Genomic DNA, 15,691 nt, shown 5'->3' on the forward strand with positions numbered 1-15,691 from the left:
CAAAAGAGAAAGAAGGAGCACGTGAGTCAGGACGTTAGTTGACATGAATGATTTCAGCCAGCCTAACGCTTGCAGGTGCAGTCTCTCCTACAGAGGCATGTCCCCAGGAGGAACCGGGAGAACCAAGCTTTGGAACCGGAAATTATGAGTGTAGATGCTAATGAAGGTCAGTGTATCCTAGGAAAGGAAGCATGTTAGCCACCAACCCAGGAACCTATGGGGTCTCCTGAGACAGGGTCAGCCCTAATTTTTCATCCCTCTGGAAGCACATCGTAATGCAAAGCCGATGAGCCAGAGGAGTTGCTTCTGGGCTCTGCAGCACCGTGACCTCTTATCTGGAGGATACAAATTGGCTGACCCTGACTAGCCTTGGTCATTCTGCAAGGCCTTTCTATGGAAGCAAGGCAAGTGGGTAGTGCACAACCTCACAGGACACACGCGAGACATGTCGAGAGGATAGTGGCCAGACCCTCCTCCTGAGACAGTGTAGAGAGCCATCAAGGGGCTTACACCACAGAACCTCCTCTGACTTGAAGTTGTGCAAGCACAGAGCTGCATGCCAGTGACCAGCCTCCCGCTCACTCGGCAGCCAGGGTTTCAGGAGGCAGACAGCAGGCTGATTTATGGTTCTAATGTTTTGAAAATCAAAAGTTGTCAGTACCTTTTGTGCTCAGAAAATCAAGTGTCCCTCTTTTGATCTCAATAATTTAAATTGAACAGACAAAATGAGTCTTCAATGTAACCATTATTTTAGCCTGGCTCCCTTCTCTACACATATTCCCACTTTCCTCAGCCCTGGAAGAAATACAAACATACTCTATCCTGATATAAATTGTATATACATACACACAAACACACATACACACACACACATCTTCCTATGTGTGTGTGCACATAGTGAAATATGGCTCTCACTAACTCTGAGGTCAATTTGTTCTAGAATAACATTTTTAGCTATAGCTAAAAATAATAAATAAAAATAAATAGCTCCTGTGTGCATCGGTGAGTTCCTATGAAACATAGCCAATCCCTAATTTTCCATATCACTGAATGCACATCAATAATACAAAGCAAGTTTCTTGAGTGTGCATGTACCTGTCTGGGTGAATATGTGCACATGTGTGTATAAGTGTATGTGTGCATACAGTGAATCTGTGCTCATGTGTACATGAGTGTATGTATGCATGTAGTGGATGTGTGCTCACATGTGGAAGAGTGTGTGTATGCATGTGGTGGATGTGTGCTCATGTGTGCATGAATGTATGTATGCATGTAGTGGATGTGTGCTCACATGTGCATGAGTGTGTGTATGCATGTAGTGGATGTGTGCTCATGTGCGCATGAGTGTGTGTATGCATGTAGTAGATGTGTGCTCATGTGTGTATGAGTGTGTATGCATGTCATGGGTGTGTGCTCATGTGTGCATGAACATGTGTATGCATGTAGTGGATGTGTGCTCATGTGTGCATGAGCGTGTGTATGCATGTAATGGGTGTGTGCTCATGTGTGCATGAGCATGTGTATGCAAATAGAGATTGGAGCTTGTTTCCCCTGACTGCTCTCATCTAATTTTTGAGAGGGTCTCTTCCTGAACATGGAGTTCATGACTCTGCTAGGCTGGCTGGTGAGTGAGCTCAGAGATCTACCTGTTTCTGCCCCTCCAGTGCTGGAGCTAGAGGTGTGCGCCACCGCGCCCAGCCACCCGCACAGCTGGTTAGAGCAAATGCAGTCTTCGGGCTTGGGGCTTGCAGCAGGCACCTTTCCCACCGAGCCAGCTCTCGCCCTAGGACAGCACGGATAATTCACTCACAGTGTAGGTCACCATTCTTCCTGTCTTCATGGAGTCAGGCGGGCTGCTCTGCCCTCTGCAGATGAGTTTATTTCTTGATTTGGCAGGTTTATAAAGAATATTACATTTCATAAAAGAAAAAAAAAGACACCAAAGACTGAGGTGGCTTTACCGCTCATGGAAAAGGCAAGAAGAGAGAGATGCCAGAGGCTGAACCAAGGCCTTTGGGGGGGGGGGCATCATCTTCCTTGAGAATAGCTATATTTATTTATTACTATCATTAGTCTCATTATTATTTTTGTTATTATTTTCATTATTGTTATTGTTGTTGTGTGTACATAATGTGTGTATAGACACTCAAGCTCTGGAGTACCCATATAGGTCATAGAGCAACATTATAGGGTCTGTTCACTCCTTCTACTTTAATACAGATTTTTGAGGATCAAACTCAGGTTGCCAGGCTTGTGGTAAGAATCCTTTACCCCCTGAGCCACACTGACAGCCCTAGTTTGATCTGCTTTAAAGGAACATAAATACAGCTTTCAAGAAGTGAAGGTGAACGCCTACTATTTTCACAGATTCTCTTCTAATGAAAACTTACAACCAGCTCCTCGATCCGTCTCACCCACACTTACATGAGGCCTTCGTGAATGTGCTCTGCGTACCAAGCAGAAGGCAGGACTGCAGGGCAATCAGACTGTGCGACATGGCCCCTGAACACAAGGCAATTCCAGGACAGATGGACATGGGCAGAACCACCTAAAGAAGGAGGCAAAGAGGTGGCACACGCCTGCCATCCTGGCAGTCAGGAGACCAAGCAGAAAGGCTGCCATGTAAGGACATCCAGGGCTGTATAGCAAGGCCCTGTCTCAAAACCTAAACAAGGCCAGAAGTGATGGTGAGCACGTGGGATCTCAGCACGCAGGATCTCAGCACGTGGGATATCAGCACTTGGGATCTCAGCACATGGGATCTCAGCACGTGGGATCTCAGCACTTGGGATCTCAGCACGTGGGATCTCAGCACGTGGGATCTCAGCACGTGGGATCTCAGCACTTGGGATCTCAGCACTTGGGATCTCAGCACTTGGGAGGATCTGAAGCTCAACATTCTTGGCCACAAAGCACAATTCAAGTCAAGCTTTTGCTATAAGCCCTGTCAGAATAATAAAAGAGGGGCCTAGGGAGGTGGCTCAGAGAATTAATCACTTGTTGTTCAGCCACAAGAAGCAGAACTCAGACCCCTAAAACCCATAATAAACCGGGAACTGTCACATTTGTCTGAATCCCAGCACACGGGGGGTGGGGGAGATGTAGGCAGAGGCAGGGGACTCAGAGGGGACTCCCTGAACCAGAAGGCCTGACATACCCATCAGTCAGCAAAGCACCCACACTACACATAAACACTCACACATATACTAACAATTTAAAAGTCCCAATGCACTTTGAAAGCCCTGTTTGGTGGTTTGAATGAGAACGGCTCCCATCGGCTCATATATTTCAATGTTTGGTCCCCAGTAATGTGGAACCATTTGAGGAGGATCAGGAGGAGCGACCTTGTTGGAGGAGGTGTGTCACTGGGGGTGGGTTTGAAGTTTCAAAAGCCCATACCAGGTCAGTTCTCTCTCTCTCTCTCTCTCTCTCTCTCTCTCTCTCTCTCTCTCTCTCTCTCTCTCTCTCTCTCTCTCTCTCTCCCTCTCTCTCTCTCCCTCTCTTCCTCTCTCCTCCCCCTCTCCCCTCTCCCCTCTCCCCTCTCTTCTCTCTCCTCTCTGTCTCCCTTTCTCATTCCCAACTTGTTGATCAGAAGCAAGCTCTCAGCTACTAGTCCAGCACCATGCCTGCCTGCCTGGCTGCTGCCATACACCCTGCCATGGTCATGGACTGACCTTCTGAAACTGTAAGCAAGCCTCCTTTTAAATACTTCTTTTATAAGTTGGCTTGGTCATGGTATTTCATCACAGCAATAGAACAGTGACTAAGACACCCTAAAAGAGATCATAGCTCCTAAGAACCAGGATGCCCTCACCACCACGTGAAGAAGGTCTAGGAAGCTCCTCTACCAGAGGTCTTGAGAGGAGGGAAGAAACTTCTCATCCCAGCACAAAGCCCCCAACAATCATGACATTATTTCCTCTCCCCGTCCCTCCATCCCTAGCCCATATATTCTCTTTTAACCCTAACTGTAAAGAATGACCCGAACATTACTGCCCAGAACAGTGTGTCTGTATGTTAGGGGTACCCACATAACCCCGTAATCTGCCACACTTTAAAGGAATGAAGGGAGCCCTGTCAATGGCATCACTGAGGACAGGCGCTATTAGCTGGTGTTGGCTCTGAGTCATGCTTTACTATAAGATGGGATTTGTTTTGTAACCTTTCCAACGACCTTTATGGAGTGGTATTACTAATGAAGCATCACAGATTTCATCACATGATTCATGGAGAAACTGAGTCTCTTCAGATACCCAATAGGCAGTTAAATCCACATGAAGCTGGAACTCAAAATTGGGTCTCTGTGACTTCAAAGTCTATGCTTTTTGTCATTCTATCACATAGACTCCTTACTCCATTAAGTACTAAAATCAACCCAACTCTGTGATTTATCTACCTCTGAAATTCTAAATATAATGAGATTTTTAACCAATGAACCAGCACTCCACTCCTGCCCTCATCTGTTCTGATGGACAAGGTGCCCTCGGGACGTGGGCAAAAATATTCCTTCTCCGGAGCCTAGCTTCTCCATCTGCCTTCTCCATGTTCAGTCTCTTCCCTTGCTGGAAAACTTCTTCTTAGAACTTAGAATACTGATCTAGTTCCAGAATAGTCCTCCTGCCTCCACACAACCACAGAAGGGACAGATGGGATGAGAGACAGATGAGAAGGAAAGGGTTGTGCCTGGCTCCCTACTGGTTCTCAGGGGTGGGAGAGAATTCCACCTTGGGTGACACACTTCTGGGCCTGTCTCCATTCCCTTGGTGTTGGGAGGGACACAGAAGCTGCCATCTTCCCCACAGTGGATGGATTTGTAAAAGCAGATGGTTATTATAGCAATCCAAGGCCTGTGTCAGACTGTCCGAGACTAGGATCAACTAGACTGGAAGGGATGAGTAAATTATGGTAGATGATCAGAAAGGCTAAGGAGGCAAGCAGGAAGATGGGTAGGGGGATGAAGGGACAGAAACGTAGAGGGAACAATAAATTATACAAAGAGGACCAAGAAACAGAACAAGAAAGGCATGTCAGAGTCGGGGCAGGGGAGCCAAGTTCTGTTTAATCCAAGGGAACAGAACAAGAGTTCATTGAGTATAAACTTGGTCCCAACAATTCCTGGGCACCCAGAGACTGGGGCAGGAAGACACAGACCTGCATTTAGGCCTGTGACTCACCAGAGTCCTTGCAAGTATCATTTGTGCTGCGTGAATATGATCACAGAGAGACGAGGGGGAGGGGGAGGCCAGTGTGTTGGTTGGTATTTGCCAACTCGACAGAAATCTAGACATATCTAGGAAGAGGGAACCTCAACTGAGAAAATGTCGCATTCAAATTGGCTTGATTGAGCAAGCCTGTGAGGCACCTTCTTGATTAATGTTTGATGCAGGAGGACCCAGCTCACTGGGTGGGGGCAGTGCCCTCCACGGCCTCTACTTCAGTTCCTGCCTTCAGGTCCCTGTTTTGAGTGCCTGCCTCACTTCTCTTTGGTTATGGACTGTAATCGTGAAGTGAAGTAAACTCTTTTCTCCCCAGTTTACTTTTGGCCATGGTATTTATCACAGCAATAGAAACCTAAATAGGACTAACAGAAACCCACATCACTCCTGCACAGGGAGCCTAGACATCCGCCTCCCTGCCATAGAACAGACAGGCTCAGGAAGACAGAATCAAAAAAATAAAGTTAAACGCTAGTGTGGGCAAGACTCCATGACAGCAGCTCTGCTCAGCTAAGAGTGTCCAGTCCTCTTCCTGGCTGGCCATATTGCCAAACAAGAGATTGGTTATGAGGTAAACTCAGGTGTTCTCCTCGCTTCCAAACCTGAGAGACTCTAGGCTGTGCTATTTCTCAGATCACCAAACAGAAACAAACTGGAATCCAAGCAAAGCCTCATAAGAAAGGCAGCCCACTACTGAACAAAGCGTCAAAAAGACATCACCTCCCACACAATCAACAGGAAGATAACTAGGGTTCATGGGATACAAGAATTCATATTATTTAAGTAGTCACATCACCCAAAGCAACTTGCAGATCCAATGCAATCCCAATCAAAATTCTAATGCTGCTTTCACAGAAATATAAAGATAATCTAACAATTCATACAGAATTCTCCTAAGCTCATCCAAAAATAGCCTCATACCCAAGAGTGGGCAACTCAAGACCCAGTCAAGGTGACTCATAAAATTCTGCATCACAAATACAGAAGCTAATGCCTCTCTGCATAGATTCTGCAGTAATCAGCCTGACACAGCTTGCAATACAGCACTACAGGGCAGTTCTGCTGGATGTGCAGGTGTGTGCGTATGTGCGAGTGCATGTGTGTGTACATGAATGTATGTGTAGTGGGTGTGTATGTGCATATGTGCAAGTGCATGTGCATTACGCATGTGTATGTGCATTGTGTGTGTGCATGTGTGCTATTGCATGTGTGTGTTCATGCATGTATTGCATTGTGTATGTACATATGTGTGAGTACATGTGCATGTATGCGTGTGTATGTGCATGTATGTATTGCATTGTGTGTGTGCATGAATATATGTGCATTGTGTGTGTGTGAAACATCTTATGAAAACCCCAGTCCTGTGAAGACTCCATTTCTCTATAAAGACCTTGCTCAGTGAGGACCCCATTTTGTAAAGACTTCACTCTATGAAGCCCATACTATGAAGACCCCACTCCATGAAGATCCCCCAGTAAAGACCCCACTCTGTGAAGATCCTGCCCTGTGAAGATTCTGTTCTGCATATTGACCCCACAGTTGCCTCTGCCTCCACGTGGAGAGGATGAAGACAAAGCTTGGGCTAGGTGACCCTGTATTCACCCAGAACTTAACTGTGACAGGCTCCACCACTGTGGTCTGCCAGTTCCTAGCAGAAAGACAGTAACTCATGGTCCAGAGGTCAAAGTTAAGGTTCTAGGTGAAGACAATGGAGCTGCCAAGCTCTGTAATCCAATCTAACAGTGATGCACTGATATCATACCTTGGTCTTCACATGGCTGCCGCAGACAGCTCAGTTGAGTGAAAGCCCAGAAGGCATGAAAACAAAATGAACTCTAACTCATTAACAAGGACCAGGGCTCTAAGTCACCCACACTGTCCTGACTTCTGGCACTGCCTGATCTCACTGGAGATTCCCACAAACACCCGCAGAGGAGGGAGCAGTGTGAGGCCCTCTGGCCTCTGCTAGCGATGGAAAAGCCCTTTGACTTTCTTCTTAAAGTCAAAAATGACATCTTATATGCCTCAAGGCCACTGCTTCATAACTGAGATAGTCAGAGCATCACTCTAGGCAGCGAGATGACGCTGGTGGTACTGATGTCTGTCTGCATCCTCATGTTCTGTCGCTGAGGTGACCCTGGTGGCACTGATGTCTGCATCCTGTGTTCTATGCTGAGATGCACTGGTGGTACTGATGTCTGCATCCTCGCGTTCTGGCGCTGAGATGCACTGGTGGTACTGATGTCTGCATCCTCGTGTTCTGGCGCTGAGATGCACTGGTGGTACTGATGTCTGCATCCTCGTGTTCTATGCTGAGATGCACTGGTGGTACTGATGTCTGCATCCTGTGTTCTATGCTGAGATGCACTGGTGGTACTGATGTCTGCATCCTGTGTTCTATGCTGAGATGCACTGGTGGTACTGATGTCTGCATCCTGTGTTCTATGCTGAGATGCACTGGTGGTACTGATGTCTGCATCCTGTGTTCTATGCTGAGATGCACTGGTGGTACTGATGTCTGCATCCTCGTGTTCTGTCGCTGAGATGCACTGGTGGTACTGATGTCTGCATCCTCGTGTTCTGTGGCTGAGGTGACGCTGCTGGTGCTGATGGCTGCATTCTTATGTGCCGTCATGGTGTGCTCTTCTCCCCTGGACTCTGTTGGGTCTAGCACACGCCTCCTCCGCAGTAAAGTTGGTGCTGTGCCAAGCTCTGTCCTATATCTCAATGTTTAGTTTTGCAAAATTTCTGCTTCTGCAGTCTTGAGAGCACTAAGCAGTCACATAAGAAGTTCAGTTGCTCCACTGGAGATGCTAAAACAGAGGCTGCCTAGCAAGACAAAGGTCCTGACACTACCCAAGGAACCAGGGAATCTACTCAATGTTAAAAGCTAGCATAAAACTAAGGAATAAAAGCCACACTACCAAAATGCAAATCAAAATGGTTTTGAAGGTGGGCAAGATGGCTCATGGGTAACGGTGCTTGCTGCCAGTCCTGACAACCTGGGTTCGAACTCTAGGAACTACATGGGAGAAGGACAGCAGCAATTCCTGCAAGCTGTCCTCTGGCCTACACAGGCTGCACTATTCACAATAGCCAAGAGAGGGACCCCGCCTTGATGCCTGTCAAAGATGAATGGGTAAAGAAATGTGTAAGGAACGTTATGCAGTTGCAAGTAAAAATTAAATCATGACATTTGCAGAAAGGTGGCTGGAACGTTACATTGAATAAGCCAGACGTGGAAAGTCACATAGTTCGTGCTCTCTCTCAAACGCTGATTCTATATTTAGCTATCATCTGTATCAATATATATTTATATATTAAGTGTGTGTGGTGTGTGTGGTGTGATGTGTGGTGTGTGTATATGTGTGATGTGGGGAGGTATGTGTGGTATGTGTGTATGTGTGGTGTGTGCGTATGTGTCTGATGTGTGTGTGTGTTGTGTGTGAATGTGTGGTATGTGTGGTATAGATGTGTGGTGTGTATGTGTGGTGTGTGGACGTATGATGTGTGCTTATGTGGTGTGCGTATGTGTGGTGTGTGCGTATATGTGTGTGTGGTGTATGTGGATGTGTGGTGTGTGGTGTGTGTGTGTGGTGTGGATGTGTGGTAGGTACGTGTGGGGTGTGTGTGTGTGTGTGTGTGTGTGTGTGTGTGTGTGTGTGGTGTGTTGAAGGTAGAAAAGAGACAATGCAAAGGAAGAAAGTGATTTCAAATGAGGAGGAGGAAGTAAAGGGAGATGAAATAGACGAGGAGCAAGCAGACAGGGACAACTTGTGGAGAAGGAGGCTATCAGCAAGAGTGTGGAGGAAGGAAAGAATAAGAATAAACTTATGGGTATAAAAAGTCAGAATGGAATTCACTCCTCTTCATGCTAGCTTTAAAATCATGCATCACAGTGCAGGGAGTGGCACTCAGGCGGAAGTGGAGCCAATAGCTCTCATTGGACTTCAGGTCCACACAACAGGAGAGAAATCATGCCTGACGCTGCAAACCCAGCCAGTTCCTGGGGCTGCTGAGGTCTTGGCTCTTAGAAGAGAATCCGCTACTGTCACTTTGCTAGACAAGCATAATCCCCAACCAGATCCTACATCTTACCCTTATGCCCACAGATAATTGCAGTCTCCACACCTCATCAAAGAAGCCTCTCTTTACAGCCAATGGAGACCACCACAGAAAACCACAACAGGACAGAAGGCAGGGAACAGGAGTTTGTGGGGAGCCCAGCTCCTGTGGATACATCTATGCCATAGTTCCTGCATCTATGGATCAGGAAACAAGAGGGGATGGAAAGGCTGTAATAGCTGGAACACCAGGAAGCCTGCTATGAATGTCTCTCCTAGAAATGGTTGCAAAAACAAGACTGGAACAATAGCAATGTCAAAAGATGCTCTAGTGTTGAAGGGAAATCTTCAAGGGTCTCACCCATAAACAAAGAACTGCAGGCAACTAATGACTGCTAAAAGGAGAATTAGCCTCTCCCAGGGACGAGGACAACTCCTTATTGACTGTCCAGTGCAGAGTAATCAGCCTGGAAACTGCATTCACACCACCAGCAAAAATAGACTCAGCAGATTGTATTTACATAAAGTTGTGCAGACACATACATACATGCGTACATGTATACCTACATACATCAATTTTCATATAATGACAATAAAGAAGATTTATCAAGTTGAGAGGGGACATGGGAGGGGCTCGAGGAAGGAAGGATAACTGGGTGAGGTTGGACGAAGGAAAGCCGGGGGGGGGGGGGCGAGTGACGTAATTCTATTTCAACTAAAATCATATTTTAAAAGTAAAAGCTTCAAAAGAAGACAGCTTGTCAATCAACCTTGCCCCTCCGTCAGATCTACTCAAAAGAACAACACAGATAACAAGCTAGATTCTAATTTCAGTTACATCCCGGCAAGCCCTGTGGGGAGAACTGGGAAAGAGAAGAGACCCTGAATTAGCTGGAAGCCACGGATCTGACTCTAATCCCTATGTCAGCACAGAGAACAAGTCCTACGGTGACTGCACCCTCTAAGCCGCCCATCTGCACAAGGCCACCAGCAGCCGCCACCCAGAACTCACCTCCCTACTGCCTGCCTCTACTGCAACAGAGAAACCTTTCAGAGAAATGTGCTTGGGCGAACCACATGCCACACTGCTTCTGCTCCGCAGAATTGCTTAGACTGGAGTGAGGTGTGAGGGGCAGTCTAAGAATTCAAAAGTACAAGATTACTGTACGCTGGTGGCCAGTGTGTGCACCCTGAAGATGCCTAAATGTGTTCTTGGGAATCAAAAAGTCTAGTCAAGAAATCTGTGCTTGTTGAACACAACAGTTTATAGTGTAATTCAAATATCCACGGAGGCTGAGGCAGGAAGATTGACAGTTCAAAGCCAGCCTGGTCTACATAGAAAGACCCTCTCTTGAAACAAAAAAGAAAAGAAATGCACTCTTGATACAGATGCAGCCACCTCTCTGTGGGTGGTGGGGGCTTATGGCGCCTCCCCAGAGTATTAAAATGGGCAGACACACAGGAAAATGAGCCGATCATACTGCTTCCTCCCATACCTTCCTCCTCTGTGAGAGTCTACTGCCCGACAAGACTGCACCCAATCTTCCTCCACCCTCAGCTCCCCTCCAGTTCACTGACAAAGCCCAAGAGTCTCCAAAAGCAATGGTTTATTGGAAAGGCTCCCCACCCCCATCACGGAGTCTCTTCAGCCAAGGGGCCTGAGCCCAGCCATTCTGCGGCAGGAAGGATCCTCACACTCCTCCCAAACCTACCATTTGCCCATAAAGCATAACACAGAGACATTCTAAAGAGAATTATTAGAAAATTGCTTTTCATTGTAATTACCACAAATAACAAAGGAGAGACTCAGTAAAGCATGGTACAAGAAGTGACTCGGTGTGGGCAATTATGCAGATAAAAGCCACATGCGGCACGTGATTTGCGCAGGTTCATTGTTTCCGGCCAACGCTGGGGAGTAAAGGACAGTAACTACTGCACAGCACACGTCCAACAACTCAGAGCCCCGCGTGGAAAGGAACACATCTCCCTGACACCCCACAGGGCTCTAGGTCGCAGAGGGCATTGGTGTGAGGAGAAAAAATGTCTTCCTCTAAGAAACTATGAAATAACAGAAGCATAGTGGTTGCAATAAATGGCAAGAGCGAGAATTACATAATAACGCCTAGACAAAGAGCAGAAAATAAATGGCTTCATTTTCTCGGACCTACATGAAGTCCATATCAGGAATTACTTCTTGTTTTGCTCTTGTTTGCGTTTTTGAAACAGGGTCTCATTCTATATAGCCCAGGCTGCTTCTCCAGCTCTCTACTGCTCTGAAGTCTGGGCTGGCTTGGAACTCACTGTGTCCCCGTGACGTTCAGACTAGACTTGAATTCACAGAAATCAAATCCCCCAGATTCACCCACTCCACCCCAGCACCTGGGTTACAGCTACACATCACAGCTGACTACTTTTTAAATATTTTTGATTAATTTTTATTGTACGCATATGAATGCTTTGCTTACAAGTATGCATGTATTGTAGCACATGTGTGACTGATGCCCCCCCCCCGCCCCCAGGTCAGAAGAAATCATTGAATGCACTGGAACTGGAGTTACAAAGAGTTGCGGGCTACCATGTGAGTGCTGGGAACGGAACCTGGTCCTCTGCAAGGGCAACGAATGCTCTTAACCAGCATCTTCCTGCCCCCCCCCCCCCGAAGGAAGGAAATAAGAAAGAAAGGAGGGAAGAAAGAGAGGGAAGGAGGAAGGGGGGAAGGGAGGGAAGGAAGGAGAGAAAGGAAGGAGAAAAGAAGGGAAAGGAAGGGAGGGAAGGAGGAAGGAAAAATTTGGTCAAAATTTGGTGATATTTGGGAAAATACACAGGTGGGATGGAAATGCTGAAGCTAAGCCCTCCTGTCTGCCTAAGTCAAACATCCAAAGCCTTAGTATAAGAAAAAGTCACACATTGCTCTCATGTTTCCAACAATAAAACCGCATGAATATGGTTCTTCTAAATCACCATGGGCTCAATCTTCACACAAAATAAACCAAACACCCAAGAGATTCAATCGCTATTTGCTTCGCCTGTGATTTTAATACTCAACAGAAACACGTTTTTTATTAAGTCCATAAATTACAGCATGGAGAGAGCTTTCAATTTCCAAAGCAAACTCAAGCACTTCGTTTACTGAGTAGGTACCCCAAAGCACACAGTTTCAAAGGCATCTTCTTCTTCCAGCACCAAATAAAAAAATCATTAACAACAAATGACTCCACCTCACAAGCAGAGCAGAAGGGAAGGCACGTGCATGTTCTATTACTAGATGATATTTAATAAGCTAGATTAATAATAGAGAAGAGCCCCTGCCCAAATAAACAAATACTAAGAAGCATTCGTTTATGGGGTCAGTTGTTTAAATGCAGCTCAATAGCTTAATGGATCAAAAATCATTCTCATATTTATAACCAGTGATCTCTTAATACACGAATGTCTGGATAAAACTGGGCCTGGAAAAATGGCTTAGATGTTAAAGTTGTGTGCTGCTCTTACAGAGGACCCAAATACTGTTCCCAGCTCCCACATTGGGCAGCTGACAACCACTTGGAATTCAAGTTCTGGGGCATCCAACACCTTCTGACCCCCACAAACACCTGCATGCATGTATACCCACACACAGACATATAATCAATTTTTAAAAATAAATCTTAAAATGTATATATTAATGAGTAGAGGCTAAGGAGATGCCCCGCTGGCTATGCTGGCTAGGGTTTTGTCAACTTGACCCAAGCTAGAGCATCTGGGAAGAGGGAACCTCAGCTGAGAAATGGCCCTACCTATAGTGATATTTTATTTGTGTTTTAACAAATAAAGCTTGCCTGAAGATCAGAGTGCAGCACTAAGCCACTAGAGGACAGGGAGTGGTGGCTCACACCTTTAATCCCAGGACTCAAAGCCGCCCTGGGCTACTCAAGATTGAAGCTGTCTAAAAAGAGAAATAGAGCTCACACAAAGGTGATCCCAGCACTCGGGAGTCACTAGGGAGGTGGAGACAGGAGTGATAGGGCTGGGCAGAGAGAGGAACAAGGCAGGGGAGACAAGAGCTCAGTGTGCAGTCGGAGGTGTGGTCCAGAGCATGGCAGTCTGCAGTCTGCAGTAGTCTGCCCCTTTGTCTGAGCCTTGGTAAAGGTAAGAACTCTCTGGAAGCTTGGCTGCTTTGCTTTTCTGATCTTCAGCTTGGAACCCAACATCTGTCTCTGGGTTTTTTATTATTCATGCTATGCCTACCAGACCGGCCACAGTCTTCCTAACTAACGGTTGCTATGTGAGGGCCCAGCCCCTTGTGGGTGGTACTGCCCTTGGGCAAGTGGTCCTGAGTTGTGAAAACACCTGAGCATGTCACAAGGGCCAAGCCAGTGAGCAGCTTCGCTATGGTTCTTGCTTCAGTTCCTGCCTCCGGGTTCCTGCCTCGGGATCCTGTCCTAACTTTTCCTAGATGATGAAATAAACCCTTTCCTCCCCATGCTGCTTTTGGCCCTGGCATATTTTTACAGCAATAGAAAACCTGACTGCAACAGTGGTTAAAGTGATTGCCACTCAGAGATGAGGATGGATTTAGATCCCCAGAATCCATATAAAATGCCAGGTGGGTATGGTGATCACGTGTAATCCCAGCCTTGACAGATGAAGGAAGAGGGTTCCCCAATACAAGCTGGGTGTCGAGACTGGCCATATCAGTGAGCTCTGGGTTTGATTGAGAGACTCTGTCTCAATGAATAAGGCAGAAGAATAATCAAGGATGATCCCTGACTGCAGACCTCCACACACACAAGCATTCTCATATGTATGTTCCCACATACATGCAAACATGCACACACATATGTACACCACACATATATCCAATGGTATTAGAAAAACATCTTAAAGTTAGTTCTCTGCTTTCCTACTGTGTCACTTGAAAGTCTTAGTGGGGACAGCCTTGCAGCCGAGTGGGCAAAAGGCGTTGCAGAGCAGCTCAGTTTAATAAGAAGGCTTTGAGCGTGTGTCTCATCCCAGGCCTGGAGGGAGCATAGGGCACATACTGTACATTTGACAGCTACGAACGACCAGCTTGCCCATCTAGCCTCGTCTGCCCACTTCTGCATATCATGTAACTCCAAATCCCAAACAAGCCATTACAAGGGCTAGTCCGACTAGATTTTCTTCCGAGAACAGAAAGTGAGATGTTCGTCTGAGTGACCTCTGAGCTGAACAGACTTGGTTGGCCATATCCACGCTGGTGTGCAGAGGGTGATGGGCAACTCCTGGTTCAGAGGAGCAGAGACTGGGGCACCTGAGGGAGCAGAGGACAGATAGACACATGGGCCACATCACAGACAGCAAACAGGGACAGACGGACACCACCACAGAGAGAGTAATGGGACAAATCAGCAGACAGGGGCAATAAAGTAATGAGCCAGACAGACAGCATGAAGAGGCAGCTGGCAGAGTTGGTGATAGGCAGAGACAAGAGGCAGACAGAAGAAAAAGAGGAGAGAGAGAGATGAGGGACGAGGGTCTGAGGTGTGGGGACAGGCCAACCATGGATACAAGAGCACGCGGTAGACCTATAGAGCAGGTTCCCAGAGTGAGACCTAGCCATGAATCAAGACGTCTGGAGAGGGCCCTGGGGAGACTGAGGACAGAAAGGAAGGTTGGGAGCCGTGCCCCAGAGGAGGCATTCTGGGTGTGGACCTGAGAAAGCCTCAGAATCAAGGCATCTCTGACCTCCCCCACACCAGGTAATCTCTGTTGATTCTTGCTCACCCACGGAGCAAGAGGAGACTTTCTCCAGTAACAAATGCCTTCTATGCCTGGAGACTGGACCTCAGAACAGGGAACACAATTGCCTTCAAATCTTCTTACTAGAATTTCATTAGCCAAGGAAGATTAAACATCACAGAGGAGGAGATTGAAAACCAAACTGTACCTAGAGGCCAGGGGAACTGCTTCTCAGGCCACTGGTCTCTGGACATACTCATTTTCTCTGAAATTCATTTATTACCCCTTAAGTTATTACAGAGCCAGCATGACAGGCCAGTGCAAAGATGCTGTCACCAGGCCTGATGATCTGCAGAAGAGTCCAAGGATGCAGACGGTAGAAGGAAAAAATGTGCTCCCATAGCCCACAGCTGACCTCCACAGACATGCCGTGGCATGCATGTGCACCCACACACATTAAAATAAAAAAAAATGTGTGTGTGTATTTGCATATATATATATATACATGTGTGTGTGTGTGTGTGTGTGTGTGTGTGTGTGTGTGTATCCCCCTCTGAAATTGCCAACAGGCCTCTCCCACACTGCCCTCCCCATAAAGAAACTTGGTTCCTACCATCTGGTCCTTCCTTTGAGTCTCATGTGTGGCCCCCATGTACACATGCACATTAATAAATCAGTTGTGCTTTTCTCTTGCAACTATTGCTTATGTTG

General features: G+C 46.7%; 1 protein-coding gene across 2 annotated transcripts in view; it reads right to left on the minus strand.

Annotated features, from left to right (window-relative positions):
• Kcnh1 (potassium voltage-gated channel subfamily H member 1) overlaps window positions 1-15,691 on the minus strand; it is a 289,183-nt gene that overhangs the window by 261,423 nt on the left and 12,069 nt on the right. The window lies entirely within an intron of this gene.

Source organism: Arvicola amphibius, chromosome 12 (assembly GCF_903992535.2).
Source record: "Arvicola amphibius chromosome 12, mArvAmp1.2, whole genome shotgun sequence".
Classification (NCBI taxonomy): Eukaryota; Metazoa; Chordata; class Mammalia; order Rodentia; family Cricetidae; genus Arvicola; species Arvicola amphibius.